This window comes from Herpailurus yagouaroundi, unplaced genomic scaffold (genome assembly GCF_014898765.1).
Source record: "Herpailurus yagouaroundi ecotype Mexico unplaced genomic scaffold, PumYag 67793, whole genome shotgun sequence".
Classification (NCBI taxonomy): domain Eukaryota; kingdom Metazoa; phylum Chordata; class Mammalia; order Carnivora; family Felidae; genus Herpailurus; species Herpailurus yagouaroundi.
In genome coordinates, this window is record NW_024420586.1 from 13,532,594 (window position 1) to 13,559,000 (window position 26,407).

A 26,407-nucleotide genomic window follows, 5' to 3' on the forward strand; every position below is an offset into this window, starting at 1 on the left:
AATCTTAAATTCCCTCTTAAAGAATGTAAAAAGGAAGAACAAAATAAACCCAAAGCAAGTAGAAGGTAGGAAATAAGTAAGAGAAGAAATCAATGAAATTGAAAACAGAAAAATGATACGGAACATGAATGAAATGAAGTGTTGGTTCTTTGAAAAGATCAATACAATTGATAAATTCCAGCAAAAATGACCAAAAAAAAAAAAAAAAAGAAGACACACAAATTAGCAATATTAAGAATAAAACAGGGGCCATCACTGAAGACCTACAGGTATCTGGAAGATAACAAGGGAATATGTGAACAATCCTACACACATAATTTTGAAGACTTAGATGAAATTAGCCAATTCCTCAATATGGGGTGTGCCCCTGGAGACTACATGACTTTGGAAGATGCCAAGGACATATGTTAGGAGGAATTCAGCACATAAATTGCATTAGCAGCAGTATTAATCCCCATTTCCCTAATCAGCTTACTGAAAATTATCTCTGATATCATATCTACATTTCTCAGAATCTTTTCAAAAGATTTCACAGGCCAGTTATGACAGCAATACACATGTTTAGATCAAAAGAAAAGTATTATAGCCTTAAAAGGTAAAGAAAGAGAGGAAAGAAAGAGAGAAAGAAAGAAAGAAAGAAAGAAAGAAAGAAAGAAAAAGAAAAGCAGTAATATTAGTGTGTATTTTTGAACAACAAAATGCAACACATAGTTTCAGAAAACAGAGAAAGCACTCTGCAAAGAATTAAGAGTCACCTGACTAGTACTGAGACATGCATTGCTTAGCAACCTTCTGTGATTTGCATTAAATCAGTAGGTTCTTTGATACCAAGGCACAAACAGATGTCTGTACTATTCCTTAAAAAGTGTTTGTCTGTTTGTTTGTTTGTTTGTTTGTTTGTTTTTTGGGCTTGCAAAGCTTATACTCAATTCTTTTAACCTTCATGTTGCCCTCCTGATCTTGCCCAGAATGACATCCCATTTTGACTATCTATATCTATATCTATATCTATATCTATATCTATATCTATATCTATATCATATCTATATCTATCTGTATCTATCTATCGATATATATCTATATCTAAAGATAGATATAGATATATACCATATGTTTTCAACAAATACTATAAATCTGAGCTTTTTCTGAGGACACTATTACAATTACTATTACTATTACCATGACCCTACTTTAATTTTCCTTTTTGTACAGCCTCATCTTCCCAAATAATATTTGCCTCACTTATAAACTATACCAGGGGTACTGATTTTTCTTCATAATTAAAACTGGAGCCTCTTGTTTTTTATACTAAGAGGTCATCTATAGACCATTTGCTAAGGAAGAGCAGAACTCAAAACAAACCATTCAAGTGCTTTCATCTTTTAAAGTGAAGTCACACCTTCTTACTTTCTTTTTAGAGAACCACCATTTGTTTTTCTTTGTTGGGTCAAAATATAGGACAGATATATCCCTGAGTGGATGACTTATCACAGTCCTCTTCAGAGAAGAGCATTTACGTCCTTGCCTTAGCATGCATGCCAAAGCCTGTGGCCAACAGAGTAATGTCCCTTTCCTGCTTTCTTTTCACATTGCTGTCTCAGGAAGGCTGTGGAAAAATTAAAAGGGTAAAAAGGTCCTTCGAATTCCTAGCACTCTCTGTGCTACTCTCTGCAGAGGTTTGTTCTCTTAAATCACCTTTAAATTCTAAATTCTTCAGCATGAAAGCTTTTGGCATTCCATCGTGACAGTACTGGCCAGCCAGCCAGTGTAGTTACAGCAAGGCTCAAGGCTGGCCTTTGTCACGTGCAGAGTTCAAGGCTGTCAGGCTTGAGCTCTGTCTCTTTATCCACCCACCCTGCACACACTAAAAGATTAGAAAGTAGATCCTCACTTGTCATGTTCAATAGAAAGATATTTCTCAGGTATCTAGTTTCAGATAGAAGTTTCTTAAGTATCTAGTTGAAGTTTTTTAAAGCTGTGAAATTCAGTCTTAGTCATAAACACATCTTTTTTCACTAGAAGCTTGGCAGAAATCCCAGCTATAAATGAGCAAATGAAAGCCATAAAGACAAGAGCACATTTAGTAGAAAGGGATGCTTATATGTTTATGTGAAACTAAAGAAGTTTTCTTATTTTTTATAAACATTTAAATAATTTTAATAGCTTATTAAATTTCTTCTTACTTAGGTCATTACTGATGGTTGAGAATTTTTTCTTACACATGTTTTTCACTTCTATTATTTAGAAAATTGAAGGCATACTGGAATTTAAGCAGAGATTATTTACTACCTGAACTTAGCGGACAATTGTAAATAAATAGCTATAGTTTGAGTTATAAAGATCTGTCATAAGACAGAATGAAATAGAAATTGACAACTCTCTAGTGAAAACAGACCTGTCTTACCATCCAACTGCTTTGGTTTGAGCTTTCTTGCAGAACTCACATCCCTTAAAAAGTACAGCTGTCAGCAGTCTATGCATCGTTTTTCAAAATCATCTTTCCTTGTCCTGTATTTACTGATCTTTGAACACAAACTGCATTGCTTTCAGGGCCTCTTCACCTAATCCCTAAACTTGAAGAATGTGCCCAGAAGAGCACAGAAACAAAACAAGCAGGAAAAACGAAAATAAGAGAAAAACCCAAACTAAAGAATCACCATCTGCTTCTCAATACTACTTGTCTATGTGCCTCCATCATTTCTGATAGCACATGACCTTTCCCATATTCCAAACTCTGAAATCTGGTGCTGTTTTTTAAAAGGATCAGCCTTTGGCCTGCCCATTTTACCAACGGTCAGGTTAACCCATTTGTATCCTAAATCTTAGGGATCACAGTCCCTCATTGGCTGATGTTCAATACCTAAAGAAACTTGTTTCATATATTTTGGCCAGTGCTTTTGTTCATTCATGCAAGAGGGTAAATATAGCCCGTTTACAGATCTTTTGCCATATTTTATGATCATCCTTTACCCATATCATCAAGAGTAAGATGCAGGTCTCTTTAATGTTATCTAGTGATCACCCCTCCTTTCTGCAGGCTTTTAGTTATGCCTTGGATTTGCCAGAAGAGTAACTAGATTCTTTTGACCTGCTCTCACATCTTCGACCTTAACACTGTTATTCATTCCATGAGGTTTGATATTACCTCTACCAACAGAAAATATAGAAAACATTAATAGGGGCACCTGGGTGGTTCAGTCAGTTAAGTGTCTGACTCTTGGTTTCAACTCAGGCCATAATCTCATGGCTTTATGGGTTCAAGCCCCGTGCTGGGCTCTGTGCTGGCAGCACAGAGCCTGCTTGGGATTCTCTCTCTCTCTCTCTCTCTCTCTCTGTCTCTCTCTCTCCTCTTTCTCTGTCCTTCCCCCACTCATGCTGTCTCTGTCTCTCTCAAAATAAACAAACTTAAAAAGATAAAAAATAAATAAATAAAACATTAATAAGTGAGAGCATGTTCTTTAAAATGTTCATTGTTTTACAAGTTTCCCACATGACAATGAGATCCAGGGCTGTACTGTTACTAGCTATGAAATATGTTTGGATTTTAAACTTTACCTCACGTCAAACTGTCAGTAAACAAAGATAATGTGGTTTTGCTTCTGAACATGTTGCCTGCAGAATATTAATTCTTGAATGACTTAGGTTAAAGATTAATTGTAGAAGAGCCTCAGGCAATATCCCCATTCTCCTAAAACAGATTATAAGAAACACAAACATGTATGTCCTGTGTTCCCAAGCTTCCAGAATTACACTAGACCTCAAAAAAAAAAAAATGGTAATGGAGAAAATAATACTGTGGTTCCATAGAGTTTCTCTGCTAGGACTACAAATTCTTACAGCCCCTAGACTAACTATCATGTTTCTATTTCCTGATACTTATCAGTAATTTTAAGCTATTTAATTATAGAATTAATGATCAGTATAGAAAATTTGGAAAATCCAGAAAAGTATAAAGAAGAAATAAGAAAACCTGAATAGTTTCATACTTTGAAGTTAACTTCAATTATTGTTGGGGGATTTCCTGCAAATATTTTGTATCTTTTTGTTTGGTTTTACTATAGTAGCATGACCATCTTTTCATATCCTTAAAACGTTCTAGAAAAAATCTTGAGATGATTGTATAATGTTTCACTGTATGCACACAATAATTTATTCGACCTTACCACTAACTTGGGCATCTGTTTTTTGTTTGCTTTCATTTTTATACCATTTTTTAGTATTATAATGTGATGCATCTCCTTGAACATAATCCTCTAACTCACATTACATATATGATTTTTTTATGCATTTGTTTTTAAACTTCTGGAATCCTTGTCTTAGCTTACCAACATTCTACCCAGCTCTCCTGGAAGCAGTGATTAGTCCAGAGGTGTTCTCATGATTTAAGTAGGTCAACCCAATACTTTTTGTGGTTTTACAGGTGCTAAGAGAATAGGGGGAAAGGCTCTTTTACCTCTGGAGTTGCAAAAGCAGAGAAGATGGGAATCTTCAGCTGCTGGGGGCCAAATTTTCTCCCTCAAGAGGAAATCTACCTGAAGAATGAAGTTAAGTGAAACCAGCAGAGAGGAAAGACAGATGGAGACTGCTCCTTACTGTCTGATCTTGGGTCCTTAGTGCTGCAACCCTTCTTTCCATGTTGTGACCTTCCCCCATATTCTTTCAACTCTAGCAACAGCTCATTTCCACTTTTTTTTTTTATTTTATTTTTTAAATTTTTTTTTTTCAACGTTCATCCATTTTTGGGACAGAGAGAGACATGAACGGGCGAGGGGCAGAGAGAGAGGGAGACACAGAATCGGAAACAGGCTCCAGGCTCTGAGCCATCAGCCCAGAGCCTGACGCGGGGCTCGAACTCACGGACCGTGAGATCGTGACCTGGTTGAAGTTGGACGCTTAACCGACTGCGCCACCCAGGCGCCCCTCATTTCCACTTTTTAAAGTTTTTGTTTGTTTGTTTGTTTGTTTGGTTTTGGAGATACTGGGCCTTTTTTTTGGCTTGGTATCTATCACTTACAACTGAAAATTTGTCTGTTTTTTTTTTTTCTTTTAATATCTCTAATTCCCTTTTGGTAACTATCTCTAGAAGTAAATTGTCTGGCTCAAAGAATAAGAATGGTTTAAGATTCTTGATGCATATTTTCAAATTACATTCCACAATACTATTAGTTTGCACTCTGGGTAATGAATTATGGTTTGCTATAGATAGGTTTCTGAAATATCTCCAAATGATGATTCATCTTTGGGTTTGAGATTGTTTATAACTTTGTGTCTTCATTGCCCCCAGTATTTATGAAGCAACTACAATGTGTTAGAAATTGTCTGTAATCTAGAGTACAAAGATGAAGGAGATACTGGGCCTGTCTTAAAGGAGTTCCCCAATAGAGGAGGCACATGGAGGCCCATATTAATATGGGGATGTGATCAGTGATATAATGATACTATGAATAAAGGACCCTGGAAATACAAAACAGGAAGAAATGGTCTGAGATCAGTAGCAAAGTCTTCAAACAGCAAGCTGAAATTGACCTTAAATAAAATTTCAACCACTATCAAAGTGGGAAATGTAGAAGAAACTGCAGGAGATAAACTGTAGAGGCACGAAAAGGACTATTCCATTACATATGAATAATTTAGTGTAGAAGGAAATATGTCAGGAGATCAGACTCAGGTAGAAATCTGGCATTGTGGGTCAATGAAAGTGAGACTCTAGGGTTGGTTCCTTATGCTATAGACAGGGGATTTATGACTGATGGCTGGAAGTGAAAGGTTTTAAGTACAAATGCAACAATATCCTATTTGTATTTTAGCATATCTAATCTAGTAACCATATGGAGAAGATGTTGAGGATGACAGTATCACACATAGGAAGACTTATCAGGAAACTATTGCGATTGCTCAGGGGAATGATGACAAGGGTCTGAAATATTTTTTCAGTGTCGGGGAGGATGGATGAGGTAATATCTTCAATATTAGTCTGTATTAATTTGTTGTTTATTTATTTTTGACTAATTTATCTGAACATTCATCCAAACACTTCTTTTTGTCTAGGCTATGCCCTGTTTGGATAGGCTGGAATATTATAACTTCAGGCTATGGCAAAGTGGGGAGAAATCTGAGTAGTCTTAGTAGTAAACCATGATGGGCTGGCTGGATGTCCAGCTGGAAATCTGGCTTATGGCAGTTTTCTGGTACTTCAGAACAGTCAGGGTGGGTACAAAAAACAGACCTGGAAGGAGGGATGGAAAGAGCTCAGTAGCATATTAAGCTCTCCTAGCCTTCTGTTGGTATTGAGTTAAGGGATATGAGTCATGGTTACCAGGAGAAATAACATAAAGGAAACTTAAGCATGTGCCCAGTTATAAGCAAAGAGAAATGTTGGCATCTAGGGGAAAGAGTAAAAGACTTCACACTAGAGATCAACATGGATACTCAGGCTCACCCTGACACACCAAGTCCTGGGCATGTGCAGCTGCCCTGTCTTGAGGGAACCTGACCATCATGGCTTTTACGTGTGTTCTAGCCCATAATGTGATGGAGCCACACAGAGGATGGGACTCATCAATGCATCCATTTCAGGAGCCTTAAGAAGTGGAAAACAGGCAAATACTGAGAATATGCTTAATTTCTTGCCCAGTCTTGGGTACAGGATAAAAGGACCAGATTAAAGGCAGATTTCTCCAAGAGATTATAGTAAGAGCCTATGGGCAAGACCCTTCAAAGCCAGTGCACTTGGGAAAACATTCCCAAGTATTTTGCTTTTCCTCAGTGTGCTTGACCACACCTCTCCACTGGAGGTAGAAATCAACCACACCTCCCATGTCCCCACACACAGAGGTACATACTATTCCCTACTGAAATCACTGATACAAGGTTATAGTTTCCCAAACCAGTAGGGTTAAATATGAAACTCAATCCCTGAAGACCAATGATAAGTTAAAAAAAAAAAACTGTTTATTTACCAGCCTGTCTTCTGTGGAGTAACTCGGTGTTCAAGAATCTGACTTTCCACTTATATCCCTTTCCTTGAAAGTATGTCACAAAGGAATTAGTCATGGTCACTTTGTACAATTACTTATGAAGGTAGTGTCTCACCCAAATAAAAGAAAGTACAAAAATGATGAGTGTGGAATGGCAAGAAAGAGAGATGGGAAAGTTAGATGTGCTTAGGAAGTGGATTTGCTGCTTTGTCCCTGACCCATATGGCTAGGAAAGAAGAGAACTGAAGACAGAGAGCTGTGATGTGAAGAGAATGTACAGTTGTAAGTTCACCTGCACTCTCACCATCAGTTGTAGGGCAGTTATAGGAGACTCTACTGGGCTCACTGGACACTGTGGATGGTAGTCAGTCTTTTGCCATCTTGCTCACATAGCGTACCTCAGAGAAAAACCCATAGCAAGAGAGGGCTCCAGCTGGAAGAAACTGCTGGTAATGGGAGCTGATAGGTGGTGAATTGATGGGGGAGGGGTGAATTTGGGCCAGATCTTGCATTTGTGCACCTCTCTTTGTGCCAGAGATTTGGGCATTGAGGAGGCCCTAGAGGTCCCTTTCAATAACCCCCTGAACAAACACATAACTCAAAAAAGGGCCACAAAGAAGCCACTGAGGTCCAGCAGGAGTCAGCAAGAAAATCGGGAAATAAAATACAAAGTGACCTACAAATGTAGGCAAGTTAGACATGGAATCTCCTTCCCCAATCTACCACTGTCCACCTCACCCCAACATACTATAAGAGCTAGAATCTGGAAGGGGAGGCTGCTAGGGGAAAATGTAACAGGTTACGAGATTGATAGTTTTATATTAGATTAGTCTTCTTAATAACCAATAATGACCACAAATGATGGGAATGTCCCAAGATATCATTAAAGAGGAGAAAGGGGAATTCAAGAGAGTGTGTTTAGGAGCAGAGAACAAAAGCCTCTTTTCTGCATGTAATTCCAATACGTTGAGCCTCCTCAATAAACCAGCTACATATTCCTGTCACAGGATAAAACAGGATACAACATGTTTCCACATCCACTAACTGGTTTACCCTTTCATCACATCTATAACTTATTTAGGAAGGACATCATGACAGCCAGTTTTCAGATGAAATAACAAGCTTACAGGCTCTAAGTGAGTTGACTTAAGTCACAGAGCAGTTAAAGGATGGCACTTTGACCCAAATTAACTCCAAGTCTATGGCTGGTTTGACAGTATCAATATGCCCAGATACCCAAAAGCCCCTATAATTTTAAATCAAAAGGACCCTGGATTAGCCCTCATCTAAGCAAATTCAACAGAACAGATAAAGTCAGGGGCTGTACCTGGTCCACCTATCCCACTGGAGCATCAGCTCTGTATTAGGACAGATAATTCTCTTCTCAGAGCAGAACCAAGCCATAGAGATTTACTTTGTACTCAACCTAGAAACCTGGCCATGCACTTCATAAAACTGGCTGGTCACTTTGAATAGAAAGAGAAAACGGTAAGAAAACAGTCTTAAATTGTCCTGTAAATACAGGCACTCTACAGGTCCTTTTCCAGAGTTGTTTTTAGGTAATCAGAGAGTGAGCTGGTAATTCTGTGGAGGACTCTGTAGAGTGTCTGAGAAAGACAGGAATCAAAGGATCTATCTGACCTCTATTTTTCATGGCTCTGCCAAGTATATGATGGTAACAGTTGCTTTTCCCTCCATGAATCTTGGTTTCTTAATTTGTGAAACAAATGAAATAATATATCCCTTGCCTATCACACAATATGGTTGTTGTGAAAAAAAAGAAGAAATATTCTATTAATTGACATAGAATATATATACACGCATATATGTATACGTATGTGTGTGTGTGTGTATACACACACACACACACACACACACACACATATAGGGTGAACTGCAAAAACCCATACAAACATTTCTACAGGTCTTTCTGATGTATTCATCCTTATTCAGAAATCTCTTTTAATTTTTTTTTAATTTAAATTCAAGTTAGTTAACATACAGTGTAGTATTGGTTTCAGGAATAGAACCTACTGATTTATCACTTACATATATTACCCAGTGCTCATCACACATTTAGCGCATCCCCCCCCCCACCTCCCGTCCAGCAACCTTCAGTTTGTTCTCTACCTTTAAGAGTCTCATATGGCTTGCCTTCCTCTCTGTTTTTATCATATTTTTCCTTCCCTTCCCCTGTGTTCATGTGTCACATTGTAGGCTCCACACTCAATGTGGTGCTCGAACTTAGGACCCTAAGATTGAGTCAAATGCTCTATCAACTGAGCCAGCTAGGCACCCCCCAGAAATCTCTTTTATACAGTACTATTTGGGAGAATGGGTATATGCTTACTGCCCCATTTTCTTTTCCCGGGCACACTGGGAAACTACATTTCCCAGCCTCCTTTGCACTTAGGTTATAGTCAGAAGCACGTTCTGGGCAATAACAGGTGGGCAGAAGTGGTGTGCTCCACATCCAAGCTCAGTTATTAGAAAAAATCTCATTCTTTGTCTAGCTGGACGCACTAGATGCACCAGAATATGGTGAGGAGCTCCAGGAGGCACTGGCATTATAAGATGGAAACTGTCATGGTCCTCTTCCTTGAATATTACCATCAGCCTACAAATTGAGCTTAAAATAAATCTTCAGTTTGGTTAAGCTACTGAGATTTTGGGTGGCTGGCTGCAATATCTAGTGCTAATTAGCTGGGTAATGCAGTAGTTGACAAGCTTATTACTCATTTTTCAACACCTGTCATTTAGTAGTATTTATGTATCAAATCAACCACTGGAATATCATAGTAATCTAGCACCCAAGGATGAACTTCTGCTTTCTCCTCCACAGAAGCCCATTGTTAGGTATATCTGTTAGTGGTGTGTGGTATACTAAGCACTTGGATTAAAATTCAGAAGTTTAGGGAAAATATTACATCATCAAAACTAAAATGTACTGCTATCACTACCAATTCCCTAGGATTTGCTAAAATGATTTTAATCGATTATATTTTTTTCTTTCTTAAAGTAACACAATATTCACAAAGTGCCTTGTGCTGTTAATTTCTAAGTGACTTCCTTAACCACGCTCTCTAGCTAAGCATGCAAATCTGAGAGTGTACAATAATTTGAAGTATCATAAACACAGTGAAATAGGAGTATCAATTGTTTTCATTCTTTCAAAGGAAGAAATAACTTAATTATGTTTATTGGAATGCTAGAAAGTTAAGCTACATGAATCCTGACGCTTTTGCCTGATAGGTTTTCCTGGGAAAAGCTTATTCCAGTAAAACTGTTGGCAATCTCCTTTTGAAACATCCTTTGATGCCAGAAATATATACCTCATGTGTTGTTCTGGGTTTAAACAACACCAAATGAGAAAATGAACAAAAATACATGCTTATTTAAAAAAAAAAAGAAGTTTTTTGGGAAAATCTAAAATTTATGTCTTACTTTTGCTGACCTGGTTATTCCTTTTGTTCTCCATTTAATTTACTCCTGCACTGAGTACCTCATCATCTCATTGCTTACCTCACCTTAAATTGTAATTTTCAGTCATTCTGTGGGTAATAGGTCTCTGTCTTAATTTATATTTAATTTTACTAAAGTTTATTGAATTTCTAAGAGGATTGCATTTTGTAATATGTCTATTTCTATATATATATATCATCCTTTTTCAAAGTGGCAGAATGAAAGATAATTTACATATAATTTTATCTTTCAACAATTTTGTGATGCTCAACATTTCATCAATCTCAATGAATATTGGAACATTTTTTAAAAGATAAAAAGAGGAGGTCACTAGTAAAGTAGAAAGAGTGACCTACATCAAACATGGTCCTGGGCAAGGGTCCAAAAATTATAGGGGCATTCCTCTAATGAAACAATACTAGCTTGATCAAACAGATTCCTCTATGAAAAGGAAATTCTGTTTAGTATCTAGTTAACAGCTAGTCAATTAATCACATCAGTTCTTGGTGTGAAAACAAATAAGTTGGCAGGAGTTAGGGGAACATACTAGATATGTAGAAAGGTCACTTTCCAACAAGGCCATTCTTCCTCTTACCTGTCCACACCACAGTCAAGGGTGGGTGAGGAGACAGTAAGGACAGAGACAGAATATTCCAATACAGAACATACACCATAAACTAGCTCGAGTTGCTTACAAACTGTCCAATGGGAAAAACACAAGCTGAACAAAGGAATTAATTGTTTCTTCCACCTTTTCGACTCAAGAGATTTTCAGTATAGAATATATTTAAGTCAAATTGATTATGTGATTTCTTACCAAATGAAGAAAAATATATTATAAATTTTGGTTTTATACAGTTTTCAAATATGGGGGCATAGCCCTCCAAAATACAAGCATATCATTTGTAAAACAGTTTTAGTTTTGAGAGTAAAAGTTGGAGAAGTATGACAGCTTCCATGGTCAGGGACCACCATGAATAACTGATAAAACCAAATGCCATTTCGTATCCTGGAGACTTACTAAGGGCCGGCTGTGGGAGAAATCTGTCTACTCCGAGCATCGGCACTAAGAGGATACATCACCTGTGGAGATTTTACAAACAATAGCAAAATTAACTAAAAGTCAGTTGTCTTTGTATTATATATTATAGATAATTATAAATATTACCTAGGATAAAATACTGCTATCCTAAGAAATCTTCTCTTGGTTGATGTAAGTCCTAAAGTCTTCTGTGGTCATTGTTGAGTTTTTTTTTGTTGTTGTTGTTTTTTTAAATTTTTTTTTCAACGTTTTTATTTATTTTTGGGACAGAGAGAGACAGAGCATGAACGGGGGAGGGGCAGAGAGAGAGGGAGACACAGAATCGGAAACAGGCTCCAGGCTCTGAGCCATCAGCCCAGAGCCCGACGCGGGGCTCGAACTCACGGACCGCGAGATGGTGACCTGGCTGAAGTCGGACGCTTAACCGACTGCGCCACCCAGGCGCCCCTTGAGTTTTAATGCTATAGATGCAATCTTAAAATAAGTACATTTTTAAATTATTTATCCTATATAAACACTGCAAGTTAATTTGGAAAAGCCATTACACAAGAAATCCTAACACATAGTACTCAGCTACATGTGTTCTTAGAGAAAGTGCCTGATGTCCTCAGTAGTGTTCATATTTAAAGGGTAGATTGAAATTGCATAATGCTATAAGTGATTAATCAAGCAAAAATAAAACTTAAATTACATTAATCCTACCATTTTACCTGGCCAATCAAAATTTTCATTTGTGTTTAAAATTTAGAATAGTGAAAGAGTGTTCATAACAGCATTATTCACAATAGCCAAAAGGTGGAAACAATCCAAATGTCTATTGATGGATGAATGGATAAACAAAATGCAGTTTATATATACAATGGAATGGTATTCATCTTTGAAAAGAAGGAAACTCTTACACATGCTACAATGTGGATGAGCCTATAATACATTATCCTAAATAAACTGAGACAGACACAAAAAGACAAATATTGTATGATTCTACTTAAATGAAGTACCTAGAGCAGTCAAATTCACAGAAATAGAAATTAAAGTGGTAGTTGCTCACAGGAGGGAGAAATGGAGAATTATTACTTACCCGGTAGAGAGTTTCAGTTTGGGAAGACGGAAAAGCCCTAGAAAGACATGGTTATGCTTACATAATAATGTGAATGTACTTAATGCTTGCCAGTTCAGAACCCAGCCAGAAGGACACAGAGGCCAAGGAGAGCCAGAAGGTAAAGGCAGACCTCTCTGGATTGGTTGGTGGAAGAGATTTAATTAGCAAGGTAACTAACATATAAGGTTTATTTGGGGCACCACAAGATGAGTAGATCTCCACACCTGCCAGAATCTTAAACTTTATGTAGAGGTCTTAAGAGGGTTGAATCACGTACACAGTCCAGATGGTCTCAATAACACCTTACTATTTGAAGGCTATGTCCTTGAAACAGCAACTAGTGTCGGAATGGTGGGCAGGATGGGCATTCCAAGGACAGGGGAGGGGCTGAGGAGCCTCTCATTGCCTGGGTCCAGATTGTGGGTCAGGCAGTGGTCACATGTTCTTGATGACTTCCTCTAACACTGTTACTAAAATAAACGTGTACTAAAAAATGGTTAAAAGGTTACATTTTACATGGTGTATATTTTATCACAATAAAATAAAGATTTCAGATCTTTTATAAGCTGGCAAAATATATATTATGTTCAAATTTATCATAGCATGATTTTGGGGGTCAACATGATTAATATTCCCTGCTAATCTTCATTAAATAACAAATAACAGATTGGTCACCTGAAATAATACAGGAATAAGACTTGTCCATTTTTCTGTAATATAAACTCCCTCAATTTGTCCTTCTAATGGTTACTTATGACCAACCACTTGTTCATTATTTTTTAAATTTTTTTAATGTTTATTTATTTTTGAGAGAGAGAGAGAGAGGGAGAGCGAGCAGGGTAGGGGCAGAGAGAGAGGAGGACACAGAATCCAAAGTAGGCTCCAGGCTCTGAGCTGTCACCACAGAGCCCGATGCAGGGCTCCAACCCATGAACTGCAAGATCATGACCTGAGCTGAAGTCGGAGGCTTAACCAATTGAGCCACCAAGTGCCCCACACTTGTTCATTCTTTAAGGTAGATTAGGTTATTCTGGGACACATGACCACAGCTGTGCCCACAACCTACCTTCTGCTCCTTTGCCTTTCTCATAATGAGTTGAGTCAGGACTGTGTCATTTCTGTCTTTCTCTCCCTCAACGCCCTTTCTTTTTTTTAAAAAAAAAAAATTTTTTTTTTCAACGTTTATTTATTTTTGGGACAGAGAGAGACAGAGCATGAACGGAGGAGGGGCAGAGAGAGAGGGAGACACAGCATCGGAAACAGGCTCCAGGCTCTGAGCCATCAGCCCAGAGCCTGACGCGGGGCTCGAACTCCCGGACCGCGAGATCGTGACCTGGCTGAAGTCGGACGCTTAACCGACTGCGCCACCCAGGCGCCCCATCCTCAATGCCCTTTCAAGTTATGCATAGTCATTTTACTCTCTTCCCTTGTCCTTGGTAATTTTTCCCCCCATAGTAAAGTGAAAAGTAGGTTTTCTTTTGGAAAAAAAAAAATCTTGGTGACACTGGTTTTATAAGTTTGATGGTTCTTACAAATGACTTTTCATTTAGAAAAAAAAAGGTGGTTCCCTCAACGTGTTGTGCACAATACATATATTTAGAAGGATCAATCTCTTGAATTTTCACTTTAAAAAAAATTTAACGTTTACTTATTATTGAGAGAGACAGAATATGAGCATGGGAGGGGCAGAGAGAGGGGGAGAAGGCAGAGAATCTGAAGCAGGCTCCAGGCTCTGAGCTGTCAGCACACAGCCTGATGTGGGGCTTGAACTCACAAACGAGATCATTACCTGAACTGAAGTCGGATGCCTAACCAACTGAGCCACCCAGGTGCCTCGACTTTAATTTTCACTTTTTTCAGCCCTTCTCTAATAATACCATCTTTTCCTTTGTGACTCTGTATCTGTGGATGAGGCACACAACAGTTGTAAGAGTATCTTTCATAGGGGGGTGGGGGATAAGTGAAACAGGCAAAGGGAATTAAGAGGTACAAACTTCCAGTTATAAAATAAATAAGTCACAGGAATGAAAAACACAGCATAGAGAATAAAGTCAGTAATACTCTAATGACTTTGCATGGTGACAGATGGTAATTACACTTACTGTGGTGAGTACTGAGCAATGTATACAATTGTTGAATCACTATGTTGTACAACTGAAACTAATGTGTGTCAGGTACACTTCAATAAAAAATAAAAAATAAATTTCCAATTAAAGTAAAGGATGGATGAATTGCTAGATGGAGAGATCTGTGATAAAGCACATATAACAAAACATCAATTATAGAATCTAGGTGGTGGGTATATTGGAGCTCACCATCCACTTCTTTTAACTTTTCTGTGTGTTTGCCATTTTCATAATAAAATGTAAGGAAAAAAAGTTTAAACCCAATGGCTCCATTTATGCTTCCTTGCATGGGTGCATCACAAATCAGGATAATAATTAATGAAAAATTATCCCCTCACCTGACTACACAATCTCAGAGTAACCCAAGTAGTAAGACACTCTTGATGACCTGGTCCCTCAAGGACTCCATCCTTCTAAGCCTGGGCCCCCAATCATTTTGCTTTCTGACTTTCCTTACAATGTAACTAATACATTGAGGAATGCTTCCTCTCTCTCTTCATTATCACTATCTTCTTGTAGGATTTTATGGGAATCTACACAATAAATCATCCTAGATGGATGTAAGACCTTTACTTTTTATGGTCTTTTGTATGTTGTGACATTTAAAAATAAAGACTGAAACTTGTCCTAGTAGTTAGGACCACTATAAAAGAGCAGAGAGCCCTGTTTACTAAAATGATGGGTGCACTGAAAAGGTTTTACACCAGTTTGCAAGGGACAAAAGGATGCTTTTATTTTGATTTACTTTTTATTCTTGTTAAGTAAAATTAAAAATCACTCACAAAATATTCATGGTCATTGCACTTCTTAAGAAAGGGGTAGGGGTGCCTGGGTGGCTCAGTCAGTTGAGCTTCCAACTCTTGATATCTGCTCAGGTCATGATTCCAGGGTCATGGAATCAAGCACCACATCGGGCTCCAAGCTGAACGTGGAGAGTCCTTAAGATTCTCTCTCTCCCTCTGCCTCTCTCCCCTCCTTTCTCTCTCTCTAAAATAAAAAAAAGAAAAACAAAAGAAAAAGAAAGGGGTAGTCTGTTAGTAATATTTTCATGGGTATATAAATAAGCAAAGGCAATTTATAAACAAAAGTATGCACTATTGTAATAATAATTACTGTCATCACCCACACTCCCCTATCACATAATTCTCAATTTTAGTGTTTATGTACATTTTCGGATAAATTTTTAAACTCCTCTAACAAAAAGAGATAGTCTTCATTCTGTGCTTTATTTTTATTCAATACACCTAGCAAAGGTGTGTGTGTATTTACAAACAAGTATTTACAATACAAGGATATATACTAAATATAGCATCAATATGCATGTATACATCTTATAAATATATATTTTATATCTTATATACCTTCCATATATGTATATATTATATAACTTATAAAATACACATACATATGTCTCATATATAATTAATATTTTCATACTCAATTTGATTCTTATTTTAACAGACTAATTTAGTATGTTAAATACTAAATTAATATGTTAAATATAATATTTTATTAACTATAACCTTTTATTAAATATAATAATATATTAAATGTAATAAGTATAATTTAATGTCATATATTATATTATATATAATTAAATATCATTAAATATGATATAATGTAAATAAATTGTTAAATATAATAAATTATTAAATATAATAATATATTATTAAATATAATACATTATTTAATTTAATAATATATTATGATGCAATAATTTTTAATTAAATTGATATATTAAATTAATATTTTCATAATTGTGATTCCATGTACTTACATAAATGTATATATACTAAATACATCACATATATCAACTGTATCTCTATCACATTTATATATCTTATGGTATATACCTTACATGTATGCATATCTTATATAGCTTATAAGACACATATGCATATATTACATCTCACATATATCTTATAATTAATATTTTCATACTTGGTGTGATTCTTATTTTAATGGACTGTTTTTTTTCACCAGGGAGGGAAAGCCAAATAAAAAAGTTTAGAATCTCAAAAACTCCCATGTTAGACTTTTAACAATGATACTATGAATTCCTAAACCGAGTGCGAACCAAACGATTAAATGAGTGAGGGCAAAAGAGAGGACTTGAGTTGGCGGAGGAGCCCCCACTCTGGGGCAGTCAGGTGAATTAAGGACCCTAGAGCAGGTGACCTGATGTCTTGTGAAACTTCTCCCGGGGGCAGGATGCCAATCCCTCCCTTTATATACTCTGAGGCCGTAAATGGGGCTCATTCACCAGAACTCCAGAATTCCCCAGGATCTTGCATGACGCTGCAGACACAGAGGCTGAAGCTGGTTAACGTGGAGCCCCTCAGTCTGGACGGGCGTTATTTGCCTGGGTGTTGAGAGGTGAAGGGGTGAACCCGGAAGGCTCCCTCCTGAATTCCACAGGCGGGCCTTTAATCCGCTTGCTTGTCGGACCTGCCAACTGAAACCAGCACGTGAGGAATGAAAGCAGCCGTCTAGCGAGAGGCTGGCATGCCGGCTTCACTGCGGCCCCGATCAAGTGTGAGTGACTTTTAATGTGGCGGAAGTAATTCCAGACAGAAAGATGAACTGTGGCAACTTGTTTGCTTCCAAGATTAGGCTTGGAGACGTGCCCGAAAGGCGCGAGCTGGGCCGAGTCCCCCGAGTCTCTGCACCACGACCTGTATGTGGAGAGCCGCCCTGGTGTGCTGCCTGTGCATTTGCACATTCTCAATTGTGACTGTCAACCTGTCATCCTCAGCTGTAATTAACCCTTTTCCAGCTTATTCTCTAATCAGCATCACATGCTGTGTAAGTCTACTTCCTGGTGCACATCCTTCATCGCTCTCTTGGTGACTCCAATACACAGGATACTGTATTAAACACACTCAGAGCCCCGGACTTCATTGTCAGTGCTTTTGAAGTGGGTTCTCCTCCTGCCTTTCCCTTCCCTCCTTCCTTCTCATTTCGAGCCTTCATCTATGCAAATATGGTCCCCCTAAGACCTAAAACTGCATTGCACCATACACATTATCTTTGCCTTAATCTCCTCCATTGGTAAGAGGTAGGATGATTAGTAAAATGAAATACTGCCATTTGCAATGACAAAGACAGAGCTAGAGAGTATAATGGTAATCGAAATAAGTCAGAGAAAGACAAATACCATATTATCTCACTCATACGTGAAATTTAAGAAACAAAACAAATAAGCAATGGAAACAAAAAAACAGAGAGAGAGGGAGAGGGAGAGAGGGAAAGGGAGAGAGAGAGAGAGAGAGAGAGAGAGAGAGAGAGAGAAACCAAGAAACACTCTTAACTATAGAGAACAAATGGATGGTTACCAGAGAGGGGATGGGTGAGGGTATGGGTGATATAGGTGATGGGGAGTAAGGACGCATTTGTCCCGATGAGCACTGGGTGCTGTACGGAAGTGTTGAATCACTATATTGTACACCGGAAACTAATACAACACTCTATGTTACCTATACCGGAATTAAGATAAAACTTAATAAAACAAGAATATTAGGGGAAAAACGGGTAGGAGGAATTAGTATAAGGAAGCCAGGCTGGACAATGAACCCAATTCCTCCACATTCCACATTTTTCCAAACAGATTACTAAAGGCATATTGCTAATCACATCATTTTGTGTACCTAAAAAAGTGTGTGAGAGAGAATCAAGATGTTGTTATCCACTGCTAATTACAGATTAGAGGATTAAGTTGGAAAGAATCTCACTGCAGGGAAATGGCAAAAGAAAAAAAAACAAAAACAAAGAAGCCTAATATCGTTATTATTCAACAGAGACAACAAATAAAGAAAAGAGAGTTTAAGCCTTTCTTCCAGAGAACTATAGAAGCAATTTGATGGATTTTTACAATCCAATTAGCTGGTCTTTTTCTTTCTTTCTTTCTTTTTTTTTTAACAATCACAAGTTCAAAGTCCACTGTAAGTACATTTCTGAAGCAAAAGAAGCTACCGAATGGCAGCATCTCCCTGACACAGACAGAAAAGAAAAGGGGCTCCATAATCTCATAACAGTGGGTTCCTTACCAAGAAATTCTGGATCCCTGTCCCTGCTGTGCTTCCATAGTATCTGCTACTCCCATGTAACATCATATGCTTTACACCCGAGCCATCTAAACAGGAATACTTTCCCAGGGGGACTTTGAAACCTTGTTGGTCACGCTAAATTAATCTTAGCCTACAAAGCAGAATACATGTTCTTGTGCCTCAGAAATGGATTTCTTCCTTTTTAGGTGTTTCAAGGAATAAATCATATCACTGCATAATGCAACATAACAATTCCATGCCTCATTGTGCTCTTTATACTGATTGAACTTGTCTGCTAAGAGAGGGGGTTTGAAAGTTAACAGCTTCAAATCTCCAAACCCAGGGAATTGATATTATCTATCAAACAAACATGGTGTGACCTGGAGAAGTGACAAGGAAAAACAGGTGGGCCTTTTGCTGAAAATAAATAGCATTTAAATTTCTGTAAGTCTCCATCGTTTAAGAAGGAAATGATTCTTTTAATTTAAACTAACAGTTTTAAGTGGGATAGTAGAAAATAAAATGTTCTTACAATTTTTGAAATTATATTGGCACACCTCATAATTTACTTGATTTGTGTCCTATAATATAGCTAGCTGGTCTAAAACTTCCATTATCCTTCAATAAATCTGGAAATATAGCTATTTATGAATATTTAATAAAGTGAGAATAACATTTCTTTGGAGAACTTATGATGAATTGAGTTTTGTGGGAAAACAAGCAGAACAAACTGAAAGCTTAATGAGATGTTATTTTGTCTGCTAATGCAGATAAAGCTGCCCCTAATAAGAGCCGCAGGTTTACTGTTAAATGAAGCTACAGAGAAAAGTTGATTATTATGTAAATGATATAATTTTAGCTCATAGAGGAAGCACAGATAATTGAAATCTTTAGATCATTTCCATAATTTATTTTAGATACTCATCTCTACCTTTTTCTAAATTAAATATTGTGCCATATCTATAGTGTTGTAACTCTGGAATCTAAATATAGTGATAAGAGAGTGACCTGGATGTGATTTTTAGAATTGACAAGCCATTCAATCATTTATTCTGAAGATCCTCAGGGAGCACCTACTATATGCCACACGTGCTGAGGGGACAGAACTGGAAGACATTCACAACTGGAGCCCTAACACAGGTTACAGCTCAGTGGTTTTGAGTAGGCACTATTTTTCCAAGTCTGACAGTCACCCTATTGTCCTTTGCCTAACAGCTGCCTCCATGCTAGACGTGTCACCTGTGGCTGGGGCAGAGAATTTTCTCTTGGAGAGTCAGAGATCTCACGGGGTAGGGGCATGAACCCGTCAATGCTGTCAGCATCTCTGCCCCACAGACGCAGTGACACAGCAGATCAACGCCGGCAACTTGGAATTAAAATACCACACTTTGGGCTTCATTTTCTCTTTAGGTTAATTTGCATATCAGGAGGAGATGCTAATATTCTAAGAACAACCCAAATTCCTATTATCTTCCTTCATTCTATCTCCCTCCATTCCAGATAGGTAGTGACTTCTCAGAGGACTCTGCCACACGGCTTGCTGAGTAAGAACATGCTTCAGAGGGGAGAAGATAGTACTGTTTTCTGTTTGTGCTACCTCGGACATGTTATGTAACATTCCATCTGATTTTTACAGCTTTAATGAGGAATAATTGACATACAATAAACTGTGTGTTTTTAAGTTCTGGCACTTGTGTATATCCATGAAGCCATTATCACAGTTCAGATAATGAACATATCAATAACCTCAAAAATGTTTCCTCATGCATGCTAAGCTCCAGGTTCTTCATCTATAAAACCAGTATGAACATAGCAATCTCATGAGGCTGTAGTAAAAATTTACAAAATACGGTAAAGAGCACACTATGTGGCAGGTTATTAGACTGTGTCAGATGATTACACACCCTTTGCATTTAGCAAATCTTGATGAATAAACAAGTTCTGACTAGATCTACCACTTAATGTTTCTTTTTCTCTTCCCCCAGTGACTAGAATCTCCTTGCACCATTACGCACCAGAAATCAAAGACTATGAGAGTTCATCATAAGTTTGCTTGAGCTAGCTGGGGGAGACAAGAGAGCTGGACACCTTAAACTATCCAAGAAATGAACTACAGTAACTATGGACATAAGCCCTACTGCTGGCTGACAGCTGAGCAAATGTCTGTGTGTGAGTGTGGAAGGGAGCAGAGTGCCAGGGGCGCTGATGTCACTGCCTGAAGGGAGTCTGACTTTTTCATCAACAGCTGATACCACGGGATGGAGATTTGCAAAATTTGGTCAGCAAAGAAACCACAATCTGATGGAACACAAAGTGTAGTGGGATACTTGATGCTCGGGATGAAGCTATGTTGACCTGAGTTGAGTCTCAGATCTACTTCTGGAATAACAGTTTATAAATTTTGCTTTTTTGTAAAGCCTCTCTTTGCAATCATAAGGAATGGCATGAGGGGCGCCTGGGTGGCTCAGTCAGTTAAGCAACTGACTTTGGCTCAGGTCATGATCTCACGATTTGTGAGTTCGAGTCCCACATCAGATGAGCTTAAGCCCTGCTTCAGGTAAGCCCTGCTTTTCTCTCTCTCTCCCTCTCTCTCTCTCTCTCTCTCTCTGTCCCTCATGGGAGTCCCCCTCTTCTGCCCTTCTCTCTGCCCTCATGCCCTTTTGACCTCTCTCTCAAAAAAATAAAAAAGAAAAGAAAAGAAAAGAAAAGAAAAGAAAAGAAAAGAAAAGGAAAGGTGCATGAGCATGTCCAGTGGCAATCACACTCATTCATACCTGTGTGACTACTCTTGCATTACTTTTTAAAGTTCTTGAAAGGATATGTGTTCATGTTTGTTTTTTCTAGACTTTTAAAGGTATTGTTGTTGATCTTGATTTCTATTTCCATTGAGTGATGTGTCCTATTTATGGTGTAATCCTAAGATTAGAGTTGAACAGGTAGCTTGTTAAATGAAGATTCCTGGGCCCTGTCCCAGACATACTGGGAGTGGGAACAAGGAATTGCCACTTTTAACAAACTTACTATTAAATACCATAACTTAAGTTTTGAGACCATGTTATATTCATTTTAAATATTTTCCTAAATTAAGGTTTATAGCAAATTCTATGTGGTATATTTAAAACTGATTTTAAGAGGAGAAACTAAAGTTCAGCAAGACTAAGGAATTCAGCAAAATGAGACAGCTACAAAGTGCACACTGGTTCCCAAATATGTGATTTATCTACCATGTCTCAATGCATCTGAATTTTGTGAAAGGTTAAGCTCTTTGCAAGCCTGTTAGTTTTTATCCTTGTGAAAGCTATCATACCTCAGTCTAGGTCGAATAGTAGTAGTATTGAAGCTGAGAAAACCCTGGCTGCCTGATAAGAATAGCTGTGTCCTGGGCAAAACAGATGGGGCTGGTTAATTCTAGAATGGGGCAAAAGGACCATAGGAAGAAGTCATCCAAAAGAACATAAAGACAGGCATTTGGACAATTTTCATTACGATACTTTGTTAGGCATCTACTGATGTTAGGAAAACTATAGGTCCTCTGTTTATGAAGGCAGAAGTAACCTGAATATGGGCTTAATGACATACAATTTAATGGACTCTGATTTTATAAAGAAGGCATGAAACATTTGCTTCTGTAAGTTGGAGAGCCATGATATAGCCTTTTGCCACTGAGCTCTTCCCTTCCTCTGATGCCAGGGCACTGCTACCCACATCACTGATTCAAGTGAGAAACATCATGCCATGGTTCCCCCATTGATGCCAGCTGCTGTTCTGGAAACAGCAAGTCTGCTGCTTCAGCTACTGAACTGGAAAATCCTTGCTGTCCTCGTTGAATTGCACCTAAGTGAAGGCTCATTTTGCCCTCAGGATCTTGAATACCATCATGGGAAAGAGCTCTTGTTTAAGACGTATATCCTCATTGATGACACTCAGCTGCTGCCGGGGAAAACCTCCGAGATCCAGCATGCCAAGAAATGAGCAGCACACCAGACAAAAACTGACTCGGCAATGATGAAAACCCTCAGGGAAAAATGTATGTCTGCTGTGAAGCAGTCCCACAAGATATCATTAAATTGCACAACACAAATTTCATTTTATGAGTCTGGCAATGGGGAATCTACTCTAACATTACATTAGATTACAATATTTTCTGAATGTTGAATAGAGTTTGGAACAACCAGGACACAGGAATTTAATGTAGAGAGGAGACAGAGGAGGGTCCTCAAGAAAAAAATAGATATCAGAGATAATGTTTTAAATTTTGAAGCTTTCAAATATTGTTACTATATTGATGCCCACCCTCCTGTTTTGTGGTTGTGATATAATTGCATCTTACTTATTTTGCTGCAGACTTTCAACAATGATTTATAGATTCCAAATGTTGTCTTCCAAACACCTAGTGTTTGTTGGTTTTACCAATTATCCTTCAACTTCAGTAAATCATTCAATCTCTTTGTACCTTAGCTTCTGTGGCAAATTGTATTTGCAAAAGATGCTGCAACAATATCCCATATGCCACATGCCCATCTAGAACACTGCCACTCCCTTTTCAATATGTGGACTCTAATCCCCCCTCCTATTTAATCTGGGTGGGTTTGCAACTCATTTTTAATGAACAGTATGAGTTGGAAGTAATTCTGCTGGACTTCTAAGGCTCAAACGTGAAAGGCAATGCTCCGTCTGCCTTTTTCACTAGGACACTAGCTTGTGAACCCTTGGGCATGCATGTAAAAAGTCCAATTATCCTGGGGCTTTCATGCTCCAAGGATGCCAAGTCATGAGGGAGGCTGTATATAGATGTTTTTTTTTTTTTTTTTCTGTTGGAAGCCTTAGTTTTCAAGTCCTGCCAGCCCAGATGAATGAGACTCACATAATAATAGCCCCTGCCATCACTTCACCCTAAACCTCCAAATCGCCCAGCTGTTTCCAAATATTATGGGAAAGAAACAAGTATTCCCTATTGTGCTTTTTCCAAATTTCTGACCCACATAATGTATAGGCAGAATAAAATGGTTCTTTTACAACATTAAACTTGTAGTGTTTGTTGTGTTATGTTTGTAACTGGATACAGTTATATATATTTTTTTCAACGTTTTTTATTTATTTTTGGGACAGAGAGAGACAGAGCATGAACGGGGGAGGGGCAGAGAGAGAGGGAGACACAGAATCGGAAACAGGCTCCAGGCTCCGAGCCATCAGCCCAGAGCCCGACGCGGGGCTCGAACTCACGGACCGCGAGATCATGACCTGGCTGAAGTCGGACGCTTAACCGACTGCGCCACCCAGGCGCCCCCTGGATACAGTTATAAATGGGACAGCCTTCAAGCAATGTTAAGGGAGTCAAATGAGTTTACGCACAGAAAAACTTCCTAAATTGTAAAGTGCATCTGTCATATGTGAAGATCATTCTCTTTGGGCTGCCATGTAACTCAAGGCCTATAGGTATTACAGGTACCTACACAACTTCCACATTCAAAAACCATTTTTCCTTCATCCTATAGAAACCTTAGCTTGTTGGAAGAGCTTGTCATCAATCAAAAATAGTAATTTCTGCATAATTATCAAATCATACATATATGCACTCTTATGTACATACATATATGTATATATAATATACACACACATATATACAAAGACATCTGCGTGCACAGGATATATTGTCATGTTTTTCACTGACAAATTAATCTCATTAGGAAGTGCATTTACTAGAGAAACATTTTTGCAAGTAGAGGCAGTCAGTAATAATCTAATATATATATAGATTGAATATGAAAAAAAATTCATGCATTTTTGTATCAGAGAGCTTTTTTTTTTTTAAAAAAAAAGAACTTAGGTTGATTTCGGCTCTGCTAACATTTTTTTCACTAAAAAAATTTTTATAATTTTATGTAAAAGTATTTTCCTTCTAAGATACATTCTAAATGAATAGTCTTCCCTTTTTTCATTGCTTCTCTGGCCTTGTAAAAGCCCCCAAGGCATATAAGTCCTTGGAAATGACTAGAATACAAGTTCTTGAACAGCTTCAGGATCCTTCTTCAGTTTTTGTCCATGATTTTACTTTCTTTCTAAGTTAGCTTCATTCTTTCCTCTCTCTAAAGATGAATCTTTTCCACATCCAGAAACCTGAGTCATAAGTATACTCAAGAAGTACGTCTTATAGTATTAGTCACTAGACATCCAAAAGTCCAGGAGAAGTTCACGATGGTGATGGTTAAGTCGGTTAGGTGTCCTGCTTTGGGTGAAGTCATGATCTCACTTTGACTTTGACCCCGCATCGGGCTCTCTGCTGTCAGCACAGAGCCTGATTCAGATCCTCTGTCTCCACCTCTGTCTGCCGCTTCCCCTCCCCTGCTCTTGTGTGTGTATGCATGCCCTCTCTCTCTCTCTCTCTCTCTCTTTGTCTCAAAAATAAATAAATATTAAAAAAATAGTTATAGGAAAAGAACAATTTTTTTTTTGCCATATGTAGAATTACCATTTTCTTAAAGGCGCCCATATCATTCCTTACATTTTAAGTTAACTGGGTTTGGAATGGTATGGACATGTCACCTATCATAGACCTACATGAAGGTTCTTTAAAAATAACATGTATTTTATTGCTAAACCTCTACAGGCACACTGTTAGAAACAGTCTTCCTATATCCTTTCGGTTTATCTTTCTGTGTTATTCAGCTCTGCCAATGCTGCCAGTGGGCTTTGGTCCATGTGCATTTTCAAATGTTTCCTTTCTTAGTGCCAATCTATATGATATCATGCCTTCTCTGTAACACTTACTCACAACTTTGGCTTCATTATTAATACATAGATCAGGATTCTTCTGTACTTTTAGTTTAGGTTGAAATGCCAGGAATTTAACTTAATAAGATCAAAGACAGCTCAAATAGTTGTAGGTTGTTTTTTCTATAGGTTATAAAGTAAAGCATTTCTAAAGACATTTGCATGTTAGGTCTGACTTCACAATAGATAGGCAGTTACTCTCCAGGGCCCACAGCAAAACTTGTCACAATTTTCATTTATATGTTTTTATGATGTGCAGTAAAAGGGTTGGCCTGACTAGTGAAGTATAAAGGAGAGATGGGTAACGGGATCCAAAAGAGGAAAAGGAGGCAGAGCTAAATATTATCTTTAGCTCTTTGGGTAGACATTTATCAGATTCTCACTTAGAGTCTTTCCATCCAAATTTGCAAGAACACCTGGTTGCCCAAAGCAATAATTTTAGATAGACACAACTTCAAGATTTAAAATAGAAACATCCTGAAGAAGGCCCCCTTTTTTCCACTTATGTCATTGCTTGAAGTCATTATTCTGTATCTCTGACAACCATTTCACACATGCTAGAGAAACCCAATATTAGTGGACTTCCATTTCTCCCTTTATGGCCATTGTGCTATTGCTTACATGCATTTTATTCTTACACACATAATAAAGCCTACAATATATTATTATTATTGTTCAGAAAGTGAGATTCTATGGCCAAGCTTGATGGAAACATAGAACAGCCCTTAATCTCAAGACTTCATCTTTGTCCCACTAATGCACCACTCTATGGATATTCCCAGTTTTCAAAGGAAACGTTCTCAGATTCCAAATGTGGTTGAAGGGGAAGAAGAGAAGAAAGACTGCTGGATTTAAGAATTAGTGCTCTTGTATTCAAGTTAGGC